We start from the raw sequence: 13,280 nt of genomic DNA on the forward strand, positions 1-13,280 counted from the left end.
ACAAATTATTTTTCTTTGTAGGCTTTTTTTGTACCCTCACCATAAACAACAAAAGCTGACTGCATCTCGCAGACACATGTGGTGAGGAAGGCCAAAAAACATATATAGCTTTTCAGATTGTCCCCTCTAACTGTTGAATTAAACTGCCCAAATAAAATATGTCTGAATGGCTATACTGTATGTTGTGGTCAGGATTTACATGTTTTGTTTGTTTTAATGTGTGTTGTTGTTATTGCGAATTACAAAATAATGAGCTTATTTGAATTTAACTGAACAGAAGTGATTTGAACCTAACTTATTTGAACTGAATTTAATTGACTTAATTAAATTCTGAATTGATTTGAACAGATGACAACAAATGAGGCAGAACTATTGTCAGAAAATTAACTAGAAAGACATGATCATGATCAGTGCGAGAAATATATACATAGAGAGAAATAATGTGCATACATGTCAGTCAGACATCCATACGTAACACTCATACATGCTTCAAAACCTGGATAGTTAGTCATCATGACCACCTGGTTATTACGTTGGTGTCATATAAATTGATCAATTCATCAAAATCTAATATAATATGCCACTTTTATGTACTGGACCTTTTGCAGTGAAAATGTCAACTTCAAAATAATTAATAATGAACTGGTCAGTTACTACAGATAATATCAACTTCTGACAGTATAGTACAATATAAAAGACCTGCAGTATGAGAGCTCCAGTTTGCCATTTAATAATGTAAGTGCAAAATTTCCTTTGGAAATGAGAGGAAAATAAATGGGCTTTTTGAAGTGTAGAATCGCATTATATTAAAAGAGCTGAAAATCAGCAAGCCTTTCATGCTTAGTATTTCTTTAACAAATGCTCGTCTTTACATCTAGAGTGGAAAAAGGGATGACTGTCTTGTTTTTTCTTTTTTTAAAATGTGTTTGGTTTTACTTCAGGCTTTGTCTTCTTATAATAAAACAGTCAGTCAATATGTCATTAGGCAGTACAGCCGGGTGTCATGTCAGTTCAGCCTAGGGTCAATATAGATATTAACTGCCTTATTTCTCATTCTGTTATCATTGCTCAGCAACTCATGAAATCCAATAGATGCATGGAACTGCTGACGCCAGGCTGTGTAACACCTGACCCCTGAAAATGATGAGGAGGATGAGGAAGATCAACACGTGTGTACATAAATCTACAGTGCAAATTTGACCGATGAAGGTGATGATAGAGCCATCGTCTTGCAGTGGGGCGTCTGTGTATACATCATGTGCTGTATATATGGGCTATACAGCGTTGCAAACCACAAGGTCCAGAAGAGATCAAAGGGTTAATTGACTGTTAAGCCTCCATGCTGTGGAGATGAAAGACTTTCAAGTCTTTCGATCACAATCAGCACCTTCTCCACGCAAGCCGCTGCTAGATCCTCTCTGGCAAGGTCACCGCTGGTAACTTTGGATATGTTAGGATTTCTTGTGTGTAAATGTGGGGACCTGTGTGTCTCAGATCAGACATAGTGTTAGCATGTGTGAAACTAAACAGATTCTGTGATCTCTTGAGTGTAATGGCAATGACAATACTTTTTTGTCTCAGTTGTCATGTGTAAATATTAATTTGATTTATTGGAAGAAAATGAAACATCCAAAATGTTTGTGTTCATCATTTGCATGCTTGCTTATGTGTCATATAGGAACTAAAAGTACCACTTTGTAATAAGGCACGGTAATGCTTTAGATGACGGCCTGCAAATTACAGTGTAAATATTTTGTACAAATGGAGTATGAATGAAATGCTATACTATTACTATTACTATTGGGTAACCTGGTAGATACAAAGGAAGAAATACAGTAAATAAGCAGTTAACAAATTTGCATTTCTGGAGGAAATAATTACACTATAAATACTTTTTAAATGATGTGTGCATATTAAATAATTACAGGGTACACACAGGGCACCAGGCTTAGTTTGTATGTTCTTCCACAAGTTTTGATTTGATTTTATTTAAATCAAGAAAAGGAGCCAAATTAAGCATGGCAATTAAAAAAACAACAACTTTATTATAGTATCATAATGTAAAATATGAAATATTGACTTTCATTGTGCACACACCTGAACGGAGTAAAACTATATTAGCTGTAGAAATATTCCATTGTACCTCAATAATACCAATGTCATCCAAAATACTATTATGGTATATGTCAGGGAGAGTTATAAAGCTTTATTCAGAAGCTTCCAACTTCAGTTCAGAGCCACAGATCTTCAACTTACTGTTTACACTTTGACATCTGTTTTAAAAGTGATATAGACATATTCTGTTTTCTGCATAATAGTATTTATTGTGGAGAAAGACTGTACTGTCTAATTAAACTGGAATAAGTAATGCTATATATTAGAGTCAGCATTCCTAATATTTCAATTAAAAATGGGTGGACATGGGACTGCTTAATTTACAGCCCACATACTATGTAATTACAATGTAAGAAAAGGGGTGTAAAAAAGGAAATGCTTTTAATGTACCCGTACACTGAAATAAGGAGGTTTATCCCACATCCCTGATGGAAGTGATCTGTAACTAAAAAGTTACATCCATTACCTATAGCTATAGGTGCTACCTTCTCCCAGGCTTAGTCTAGTGTTTTGTTCCCCAGCAACAATAATAATGTACAATATATCAACATTAAATACTACTCCCTAATTAAAAATGGTTTACACTGTAATTTCCCAAGTTTTTTGTAAGTGTAGCATAATTTTAAAATAATTTATACATAAGTAATTTAATTGAAATTACTGTTTTCTCATTACCTTGTAAAAATATTATAATACCCTGTGATTATTAAAAAGCCTACAGTGTAAGTTATTTTAATGTGCCTCTTAAAACAAGTCTTTATCCCCTTATTCCTTACCCTCTTGTCTTCTTATATTGTACCTACATATTTGTCCCAGTGAGTATTTTTTGATGCCACATATATACTTAAATTTACGCTGTAATTTGCAGGCTGTAATCTAAAGTGACCAATTTTGTATTCTTTCCCTTACTTTTACTTTTTTCCATCAGGTTTTCTTGTATGAATGTTGCAAGTCCAATTCAGCAAACACTGCGCAAACTTTCAACTTGATGAATACCACCAGTACATGTGCAGGTGTCTGTTTGTGAGATTTGATTTTTAGCATAATCAATGCCCCAAACTGTTATATATATTATATAATATACTGTAAGGCTGCCCCTTGTGCTCCATTTATGAGCAAGTTTCAAAAATGAGGAAAACTCAAGCGTAAAAAGAAGAACTTCACAGTGAGGACCTTGTCCCTGTTGGAAACCAGGAGATGAAAATAGAACACATTTGGCAGTGTCAGCAGTGGTATTAGTGGACCTGAATAAATGAGAAAATATTTCTACAGCAAGTCATCACAGACCCGTACTGTGACAGAAATAAAGGAAAGGTTTGACAGAAAGTTTAAAAAAAAAACTAAACTAAAACCTTTTAGAGTGGTCCATGACTAAAATGGGAGGCGGTCAAATTGACCTGATGTCACAGAGATGGACAACAGAATATATTCCATTACAGGTGATGTCACACCTATAATGGAGTCACACTGGACAGCGACTGACAGAAAGACCCTGTGTAAAATTTTCATATTCATTTTCTTTCCTAACAAGTGCTACTATAGAGGTTACCATGTCAAAATACTCCTAACAATATACAATTGTACATGACATTTGATTTGATTTTTTTTACTTTTGAATGCAACAAGTTGTTGGAGGAAGCCCGACCCAATTTACCAAATGTATAGATTTTTTTAAGATCTGGGACCTGTGGACATGACTCACAACAGAGGTTAGATCAGACTTCACAGTGCTGTTCTGACCCCTAATGTTTGTATATACTGCATGCCTCAGAGGCATTTACCTCAGACACAGGCCTCAGAGGCATTTACCTTCAAGAAATTAATAGTCTTATACTATGCATTGTGTACTCATCATCATCATCCTCTGATTCAGTGATTCTCAATGACGGGCCTCAACCCCGTACTAATCCATGCAGTGATGGCTACTGGCCTGCAAACGTGTAGAGATTCTGCTGTCCTGATGTCAATGGGGAGCTTGTTCCAACATTGTGGAACCAGGACCGCAACCATTTGTGATTTTGTTGAGCGATGGCTGGGCAGAGCATAGTGGACAGGCAGTGGTGTATGGTTTGAACATGTCCTGGATGTGGGATGAGCCTGAGCCATTCACAGCACGGTAGGCAAGTACTGTGACAATCGGATTCGAGCAGCCACCGGTAGCCAGTGCAGGGTGCGGAGGAGCGGTGTGGTGTGGGAGAACTTGGGTAGGTTGAAGACGAGCCTAGCTGCTGCATTCTGGATCAGCTGCAAAAGTCGGATGGCACATGCAGGCACACCAGCCAGGAGCGAGTTGCAGTAGTCTAGACATGAGACAAGAGCCTGGACCAGAAGGGTGAGGAACAGAAATATTCTCCTGATGCTGTGAAGGATGAATCTGCAGGAGCGGGTTGTTGCAGCGATGTTGGCAGTGAAGGACAGTTGGTCATCCAGTGTCACACCCAGGTTCCTTGCAGTCCGAGCTGGGGACACCAGAGTTCTCAATAATAATGGAGAGGTCATGCACAGGAGATGCCTTCCATGTCTTGTCGAGGTTGAGCTTCAGGTGGTGTGCAGACATTCACTGAGAGATGTCAGCAAGATTCGTGCTGCCACGACTGGGGAAAAGACAGAATTAGTTGAGTGTCATCTGCATAGCTGTGGTAGGAAAGGCCATGTGAGAGAACAACACAGCCAAGTGACTTGGTGTAAAGTGAGAACCCTGAGGGACCCAAGTAGTAAGGCTACAAGGTTCAGACACAGATTCTCTCTAAGGGCAGTCCTTGAGGTAGGATGTGAATAGGGAGAGTGCAAAGCCTGAGACTCTCAGTTCTTGGAGGGTGGAGAAGAGGATCTGGTTGTTCACCATGTCAAATGCTGCTGAAACATCCAGCAGGACAGAGGAGAGGAAGGCTACTCTAGCAGTGTAGAGTTTCTCTGTAGGAAGGGCAGTTTCAGTTGAATGGCCTGCCGTGAAGTCAGACTGGTGGGGGTCAAGTATATGTGAAGGTGTGTTAGTATTAGGATCGGAGAATGACAGCTTTCCCTTTCCCAGCTTTCCAGTCCATATTCACGCTGACTTTCTCAAGCTTCTCCTTCACTGGGACTCTGCTAACACCCAGTGCCCAGTCTGTATTGTCTCCAACCTCGACATCCCAGCTGTGAGTCCCTGAGTGAAAGCCCTTGGAGCCAAAGATGCAGAAGTAATCTTTAATCCTCTCTGAATTTTCAGGAAGCTGCTATCGGTCCCCACATCTCACACTGGTCAGATGTTCAGATATGATGAGATGTAGACCGACAGTGTTTCTATTCCAAATCACAAGAAAGTAGGAGGCCATCCCCTTCATCTTGTCCCAGATGTTGAAGGTCAGGTTGCCCAGGTGTTTGGCCACATCTATCAGAGCTCCTGAGAGTGGCTGTGGATCATCCTGCAGGGGGCACTGCTGGACTCCTTTCACTGCAGCCTCCAAAAAAACAGGGGGCAGTATATCACATATCAGGTCATAACTGCTGCTAACGGGCAACGGAACGGGGATCAACAGCCTCCCAGTGAACACAGCCAGACCGGGACCAAACACAGCCTTCAAGACCGACAGAGGCCAGTTTGACAACAGTGATTTACAGCAGGTCCAATCAGGATTCTGACTCTGGGGGATGAACAAAGGGTGGGTTCAGGCAAGGACAGGAGAGGCGTCAAGTGCGAGAGGAGCGAGAGGGAGGCTGGGCATCAGAGAGGCAGCAACAGCATGTAGAGCCAGAATATTTTTCACATCTAACTCTGTGAATTAAGGAATTATTTCGACCAAACCAGAGTCGGTGATTGTTGAAACAGTTTAAAGACTAACCAAGGTGGTTTTGGTGAGTTTTGTTTTGTTTCTGTTGAGATGCTTGGTTAGTGGCAGCAACATTCTTTTTATGGGCGATAGTGTGTTTTCTTTTTTTTTGTGTCGTGTTGTTGTTAACATGCTGTTAATTTGTAGCTTAGCTTTCTCAGTATACTGTAGCTCGTTGACTAACTACACAGGGAACTTCAACGAAGACACAACTAAGTTCCAGACATGTGTTGTGGAAACAAGGACCTTTCTAAACCTGTCACGGGGAAGTTAGACAGACGTTTGCCTAGCATGGATGTCGAGGTTGGTATGACTGCTTCCCTCACTGGAAACAGGAGTTTTTTTTGGCTGGGAAACAGCTGCTACTGTTACAGAGAAACAGAAAGTGCTGTTTGGATGGGGACATAGACCACTTCAGGGCCAGTCTTTCTGCTTGTGTGCAACCTTGGAAGTGTATGCCTCTGATATGAGCCAGTTGGACTACAGGAATGTTGCAAAGAGGTAGGAGAAGTGTTTGTGCTTTCTGGCTGGCCTGGCCCTGGTCTTAAAGGCCAAGTGCCTTGAATAGGGTGCAACTGATTTGGAGGATTCTTTGATTATCTCAGAGGGGTGCAAGAATGCTAGAGAGACTGTGCAGAGAGACTGTGGGAGTATATATACAGGCAACCATCTGGCAGGGCCAGTGGGATTCCAGCATGGATTTGCTAAGCTACGATGCAAATTATCATTAGCAAGGAGGTGTACAAAACATTCAGGTAGCAGCTACTCATTTTTAGCTGGCAATGATTGTCGCTTTCACCAGTTAAAATGACAAACATCTCCAGTGACAGGTCATATCAGCTATTGCTAATTAATGTTAATTCTGTGATTAACTTGATGAAAGGCCAAAGGTAATTTGTGAGGGAAGAACCTTTGCAACACTACAGTACAATCGCAAGTGGACTGTAGTTTAAACAACTCCAACAGAGTGATACATCTTCTCTCTAGCAGATTGTGTCTCGTCAATTTCAGGAGTTGCATTCTCACAGTTAAACTTCCATTTATATCATATAAATAATTAAATCTTAAAAATTTAATATTTTTTAACCAAGACCTTCAGTAGTTGGATCAAGTATGAGAATTATTTAGTTCAGTTGCTTAACGTCCGTGGCCAGTTTAGTTTTAATTTTCTCTGCTCATGCTGGCTGATGTTTAGTGTTTGTTTCCACCTAGGTACAGTTTTTGTCTGAAATGATGCATGGTGTTTCGCTGTACGTGGGTCATATTAATCAACATTACAAACTTTTTAACATTTACAAGTGCAGATTTGGATTATTGAAAGAACCCTTTATTACTGACTACATAACAAATACAATTGCAGATGACATCCAAACTTTTGCCTATGACTAGAAAGTGAGAAACCCTTGAGCCTTTTATTAATGACTTTATTAACATAAAGTTGGATGGATCACCATTTTATAAATTACTTACTGACATTTCTAAGTGAAAACCTGAATGTGAACCCATGGGGATTTTACACAACCTGGCATCCCAAAAGTTGTTGTTAATGGTTAATTACTGATCTTTAAAGCATTATTAAATTGATTATTAACCATTAATAAAGCCACTAGTTACAGCTTTTAAACCCCAAAAAGCAATTTTGAGAACTTCTCAGAACCTCTGTCTGGCATGAACCTGCTTAGGTTGCTGGATTTTTCATTTTCTCTTCCAGTTGGAACAGCAGTGTAGCGTTACCGCAAAATGCGCATTAAAAGTGGACTTCTGTGACTGCTGTAGCACATCTGTATGTGTGAGAGTAGGTGACGTGTGTGTGAATGTAGGTACTAGTGCATTTGCGATCCATAGGTCTGTCAGAAGTGCAGGAGCGAGAGGGAATTACCATGTTAGTCCTCTGCCAACATCTAATGCAGTACTAACCGTCTTCCTCATGCATAATTACCCCCATACACTCCATGAGGCTGATTCTTCTTCATGACATTGCCTCAGTCGTTGCCTCGGCTCACTCCTAAAGCCTGATTTAGCAGCAGATTACAGAGTTGGATTAACACAGCCGAGCATCAGGAATCGCTTTCAAAAGCAGACCCCAGGTCAGTGCAGAACTGTTTCCCCTGAAGGACCAGGTCTGGATTCAGTAAGGCTACACTAAGCTCTGCCATGGAATGAATTACAATGGGCACATTGTGAATTCATTTTAAACTGTTGTTAAACAGTTCCTTCACATGCATGAATTCCTTTTCGTGTTTTAAATAATTGATATAATTGAAATTTGTCATAGCAGGTACAAAATTCACTCTTTTGGCTATGATTGATCATGCACTCATATCTGGGAGAATCAGTGTTTTTGCAACACAGACGGCTGTTGATTATCAAGAAAGCATAGACAGAAAGTTGGCATGGAGTGGGGTGCTATGTAGCAGAGTTACAATCTCTTTTGACGGTCCTGTCAGTCTGGTCACATAATGCTGCTAGCATGGCTGTCTACAGGCCTGAACATCATGCAAGGAGAGAGTCTTTCCACTGCTTACAACAAGTATTTCTGTCTAGACATTTTCAGCTTTCAGAGATGCTGGGAGATTGTCGATAGCCTGTTCTGTCAGGTTGACAGGGTCACCAATGTTTTTCTACTGCTGTTTCTACATGAATTCAGGTTTCAAGCTGAATGCAGGGCTTGCTTAATTCAAAGCCAGACACAGAGAGAGGAAAGAAGGGATTCTGCTGAAGACAAAGACATAGAGAGGATGCAAAGATAAGGAAATAGTGATGGTGATAGTGAGCTGCTGTAACAAGAGAGTTTCCCTCTGGGATCAATAAAGTATTTCTGATTCTGAAAAACTTATCTAAGAAAGGATGGAAGAAAACAGGAAAGATGAAGACATTGTTTAGTATGCTCCTCTTGTACTTTGTAAATGTCCCTACTTTTTTATCAGATGCAAAAATGTCTTAGTGCCTGCATTTCTCTCTCTCTCTTTCCCTCTCTCTATTTCTTTCTCTGTCAATTTCAAAAGCCTTTCTTTCTATCTCCAGATCTTCACTATTCTCCATTTTATCCCTGTCTGCCTCTCTCTTTAATTCTTCAGGCAGTCAAAGCAGAACAGACAGCATACTCAGAGAACAAAACAGAGCGCACTGTCTGTGAAACTGAGCCCCAACATTTCACCTCTTGTCTTTCTCATTTTCTTTCCCTTACCTTCTTGTTTCTCTCTCTCTCTCTCTTTCTATCAAATGGCCCACCGCCTTTTGGGTTTTTTGGAGGGGGGTCTCACCACAGGAGCTTTCATATTTATTCTCCTCTCCTCTCCAGATGATCCTCTGCAGTGTTAAGGTGTGATATAGCATTCCCCTGGTCATTCAGGGAGGCAGGCACCCTGTTACGGCTGTAGGTTCTCTGGGCTGTTGATAAACTGATAGCCTGAGGAGATCTTCTGCAGCTATTTAGTGTGTTCCTCTCTCCTGTGAATGTTTCTCTGAGTGTGCATTTAAGCTTTGCATGTATGTGTGTACATAGCAGGCTATAAGGTTCTCAGCAAGCAATTTACAACATGCTCATTAGCATACAAAGGACTTACAAGACTTACATGTTTTTGCACACAGTAAACATGCATACTCTGCTCGTGTACATCTTTGTGTCTATCTTTTTGTGTGTCTCACACTTACACAGACATGTGTACGGGTATGTGTGACTCATTAACCCATGCATCCCTAATTCAATTGATACCGATAGATGGAGCAGGAGGGAAAACAACCTTTCCTATTCTCTCCCTTGCCATTCTCCTTCCCCCGCTCCCACACACACACCTCTCTCTCTCCCTCTTTCTCTCTTTCTCTCTCACACCGCCTCAGCATCTCAGAGCCACCGGCAGCATTAACAGTGAGGGAAAAGACTGTTTTTACACACAGCACAGAGTGGAGCCAGCACTGATGCGAAAACGCACAAAAACACACACACACTCACACACATGCACAGGGAGAAAACGGGAGGTGGACTGAGGCTCCAGCTGTAGCATGTCCACTGGCTGCAGTCAGACATGTAGAAGGAGGAGGTGCTCTGCTCGCCGTTCCATCTCCACTTCAGTCCTCTAAGCACCTCCCATCCCCCCCGAACGCTCGCTCCCTGACTCTGCGGTTGCTGAGGGGCTGGCTGGAATGACCCGGGAGAGCGGGAGACACAAGGAGATGCGCAAGACGGGGCTGCCGGCCGGGAGGATAATCTGATCCTTGATCCCTCCTCTTCTCCGGGCTGACAGATACAAGGCAGACCTCTGATCTGCCCCACAGATGCATGCCCATATAGGAGGGCATGGCTGTGTAGACCAAGGGTCTTCATCAAGCACAGCCACATAGAGGAGGACCACCACAGAGACACGCAGGTAAGAAGCAGCACAGCTGGGGCTGCTCTGCTGGATTTCCATCTATATTGATCTGCGCAAATGTGAAGGAATCAGTGTGTCGTCTGAGATATAGATTACTTTGCTCCTTTGATTCTCATCTGGGTTCATCTATTGGTTTGATTATTTACTGAAGGTTTTGCTGTGTGTGTCTTGTCTGTGCATGCCTGCTGTGCTGCATGGTCATTGATTAGAAGGGAGATGGGTCTGTGGATGAGCGCTGTGGCAGCACGATAATGGAATATGTCTCCTGGAGGACATGGTCCGATATCCATCAGACGTCTGGGGAATGTCAGTGGGAATAAAGGAGGTACAACAGGGAGGTAGCAGGAGAGAGGGAAAAGAAATGAGAAACAGACAGAGAGAGAGACTGAAAGTCCATGGCATTTCATGTAATTTATGTGAATGCCATATCCTGTGGGCTTCTGCTGTTTTTTGGGGGGTGACCATTTGGCTTTGCTTTTCCTCAGTGCTTCATTTGTAATTCATATATGCATCCCACAATCCACATTTGGCCAGTTTTTCAATTAAAGTCTAAAGGCTGTATTTCACGGTGTGTCAGGGTAGCTGAAATGCCATAGAGGAGTTTGAAGAAAGAGTGCTTACTATAGCTGGAAAGCAGGGAGAGCCCATGGGTGTGAGTGTGGGTAAAAGCCTGGGGACAGAGAAGGAAACTGTGAGTTGCTGCATAATTAGACTCTACAGTTGCACGCTGAGAAAACACATGTTGGAGCTATGAGATGTTCATACAGAGGATGTGAGTGAAAATGAACATTGACAGTCATATTACTAAAGATGTAATGTTGCTGTTGCTGCCTTGAGACTTTTCTGTGTCTGCCCCTGCAGAAAAGGGAAAAGGTCAGTTTACAACCTTTGCCAACAAAAAATTTCTCCCCTTAACCCTCCACTAATACTCTAAAGCCTCATTACATGACTCTAAAATGGTTAGTGCTTTTTGTCTTCTGCTGATGTCAATGACAGGGGCAGCAGCAGCCCCAAAGTGCATTTCAGAGATTGGCCCAGGCTGGATGTGCTTATTCAGAGGTGCCTGTGGCTGAGAGAGATGAGCTGTCCAGTGCCGTTGCATGGAGCATACATCACTGAACGCAGGGCCGTGGACCCAGGAGGAATCAACAGAAGGAAAGCCATTACTTAGATGACCAGGTTTCTCTGATCTGATCATGTGGCTGGGCAAGTTATAGAGACACTGGACAGGAGCAAATGGAGGGAATGAGACAGGTAGAGCACAGTGGCAGTCCAGCAGTCAGACAAGGAGAGAGTACTCTCTTCAATGCCATGATTAATTCTAGAGGTGGTACATTCAGCATATGCCAAAAATATCAATATTTTCCATTATATAGTGTGTTTCAGAGTGTCTGGTGCCTGATTTAGAAGTTGATTTTAAACTGCAACATCTATCTGGATGCCACTCAGCCTGACACTGGTTAGGCTGGCGTTTGATGGAGTGGATGTCCGAGGTTGATTGGGTGTTCTTTTGCAGAAAATGCATGTGTAGGTTGATGGGAGTTTTTTATGGCAGTAAATATATACACAGGCATCACTGGATGAGAAAATGTTATCAGATAACTTTTGATTCAGAAATTACATTTAATTATAAATATTCTGAGTTTTCTAAATTTATATTTATAATATATAATAATATGATAAAAAGCACATTACAGCCCTTAAATAATTTCTGTGATCTTGCTGTACATTGTACTTATACACGCAGCTGCTATTTTATCTTCTCTGTCAACTTCTACTTAGTCATTAGATTAGAGAGAGCAGAACAGCCCCAAGGTTGTGGGGCAGAACAAATTATTACAACTTGTGGTGCAGCCTTTGCCCAAGTGCACAAACAGATTCCAACCTCTCATTGGCTCATTGAGACGTCCTGAGTAACGGGACTACTACAGAGAAATACCAAGCCTGGACATGCTTTCAAAATCCAATCAGCATCAAAGTAGCGAGGTCTGATGCACATGTAAGGGGAGGCAGTTGGCACAGGCTGGCAGCTCTGCAGAGGCACATAAAAGCACATTATAAAAACAGACTTGGCACACGATAAAACCTACAGATTACACCAATTACAGAGGAGGGCATTTAAATGAGGGGAAACAACACACATTATTTCAGTCTCACAAACACTTTACATTGGTAGTTAAGTACAAGTGTATAGCTCCGTTGCAAGACACATGAACATTCTCAGAGATACACATGAATGCACACACTCAAACCAACTGTTTTCCCCTGCTGGAGTTGATTTTAAATCTAAGCGCTGATCTCCATCTTCAGTCTTGTTAGGCTAAATTATTTCTGTCCAGCTTTTAAATTTCTGCAGGATTTAAAGTATGGAGGAGTTAAAGTATGAGGAGGAGAGAGGAGAACATTCTGGATCACTGTTACACAACAATCACTCTGACCACGTCATGGTCCACCTGATTCCTGCATCCAGGCAGAAATGAATGCTCTGCAAGGTGGTGAGAGAAGCTCAACGACTGTGCTCAGAGAAATTCCAACACCAGTTCTCAGCCAACGACTCTGCTTCTGTCTGTAGGGGGATCAGACAGATCACCAACTACAAACCAAAAGTCCCCCACTCCATTAACGACTTGCACCTGGCCAACAAACTGAATGAGTTAACTTCTACTGTTGCTTTGAAAGACAATGGGACAGTCCTGACACCCACTCACTCCACCTCTCCCACCTCAGCAGGGGCCTGGGCCTCTCCACAACTGCCCACATCAGAGGCCCCTTCCTCCCATACCACAGAGATGACTCTCTTTATCCAGGAGGGGGACATTAACAGGCTTTTCAAGAGACAGAACCCCGTGGAAAGCAGCCGGGCCAGACTCTGTCTATCCATCCACCCTGAAGCACTGTGCTGATCAGCTGTCTCCGGTGTTCACAGAAATCTTTAACACCTCACTGGAGACATGCCATGTGCCAGCCTACTTCAAAACCTCCACCA

General features: G+C 42.0%; 1 protein-coding gene and 1 pseudogene across 4 annotated transcripts in view; one reads left to right on the forward strand and one right to left on the reverse strand.

The window, feature by feature from the left end:
• Nucleotides 1-3,984: 3,984 nt before the first annotated feature.
• Nucleotides 3,985-10,333, reverse strand: LOC122880758 (annotated as a pseudogene).
• The window catches only part of frmpd3 (FERM and PDZ domain containing 3), an 82,769-nt gene continuing 79,146 nt past the window's right edge, over nt 9,658-13,280 (forward strand). For 2 of the 4 annotated variants that reach the window (XM_044205578.1, XM_044205577.1), the window contains exon 1: nt 9,658-10,291. The gene's annotated coding sequence lies outside the window, so the exon portion shown is untranslated. The remainder of the gene's footprint in view (nt 10,292-13,280) is intronic. The other 2 variants (XM_044205584.1, XM_044205580.1) reach the window with 2 other exon arrangements.

The sequence above is a fragment of the Siniperca chuatsi genome, linkage group LG8 (assembly GCF_020085105.1).
Source record: "Siniperca chuatsi isolate FFG_IHB_CAS linkage group LG8, ASM2008510v1, whole genome shotgun sequence".
Taxonomy (NCBI): Eukaryota; Metazoa; Chordata; class Actinopteri; order Centrarchiformes; family Sinipercidae; genus Siniperca; species Siniperca chuatsi.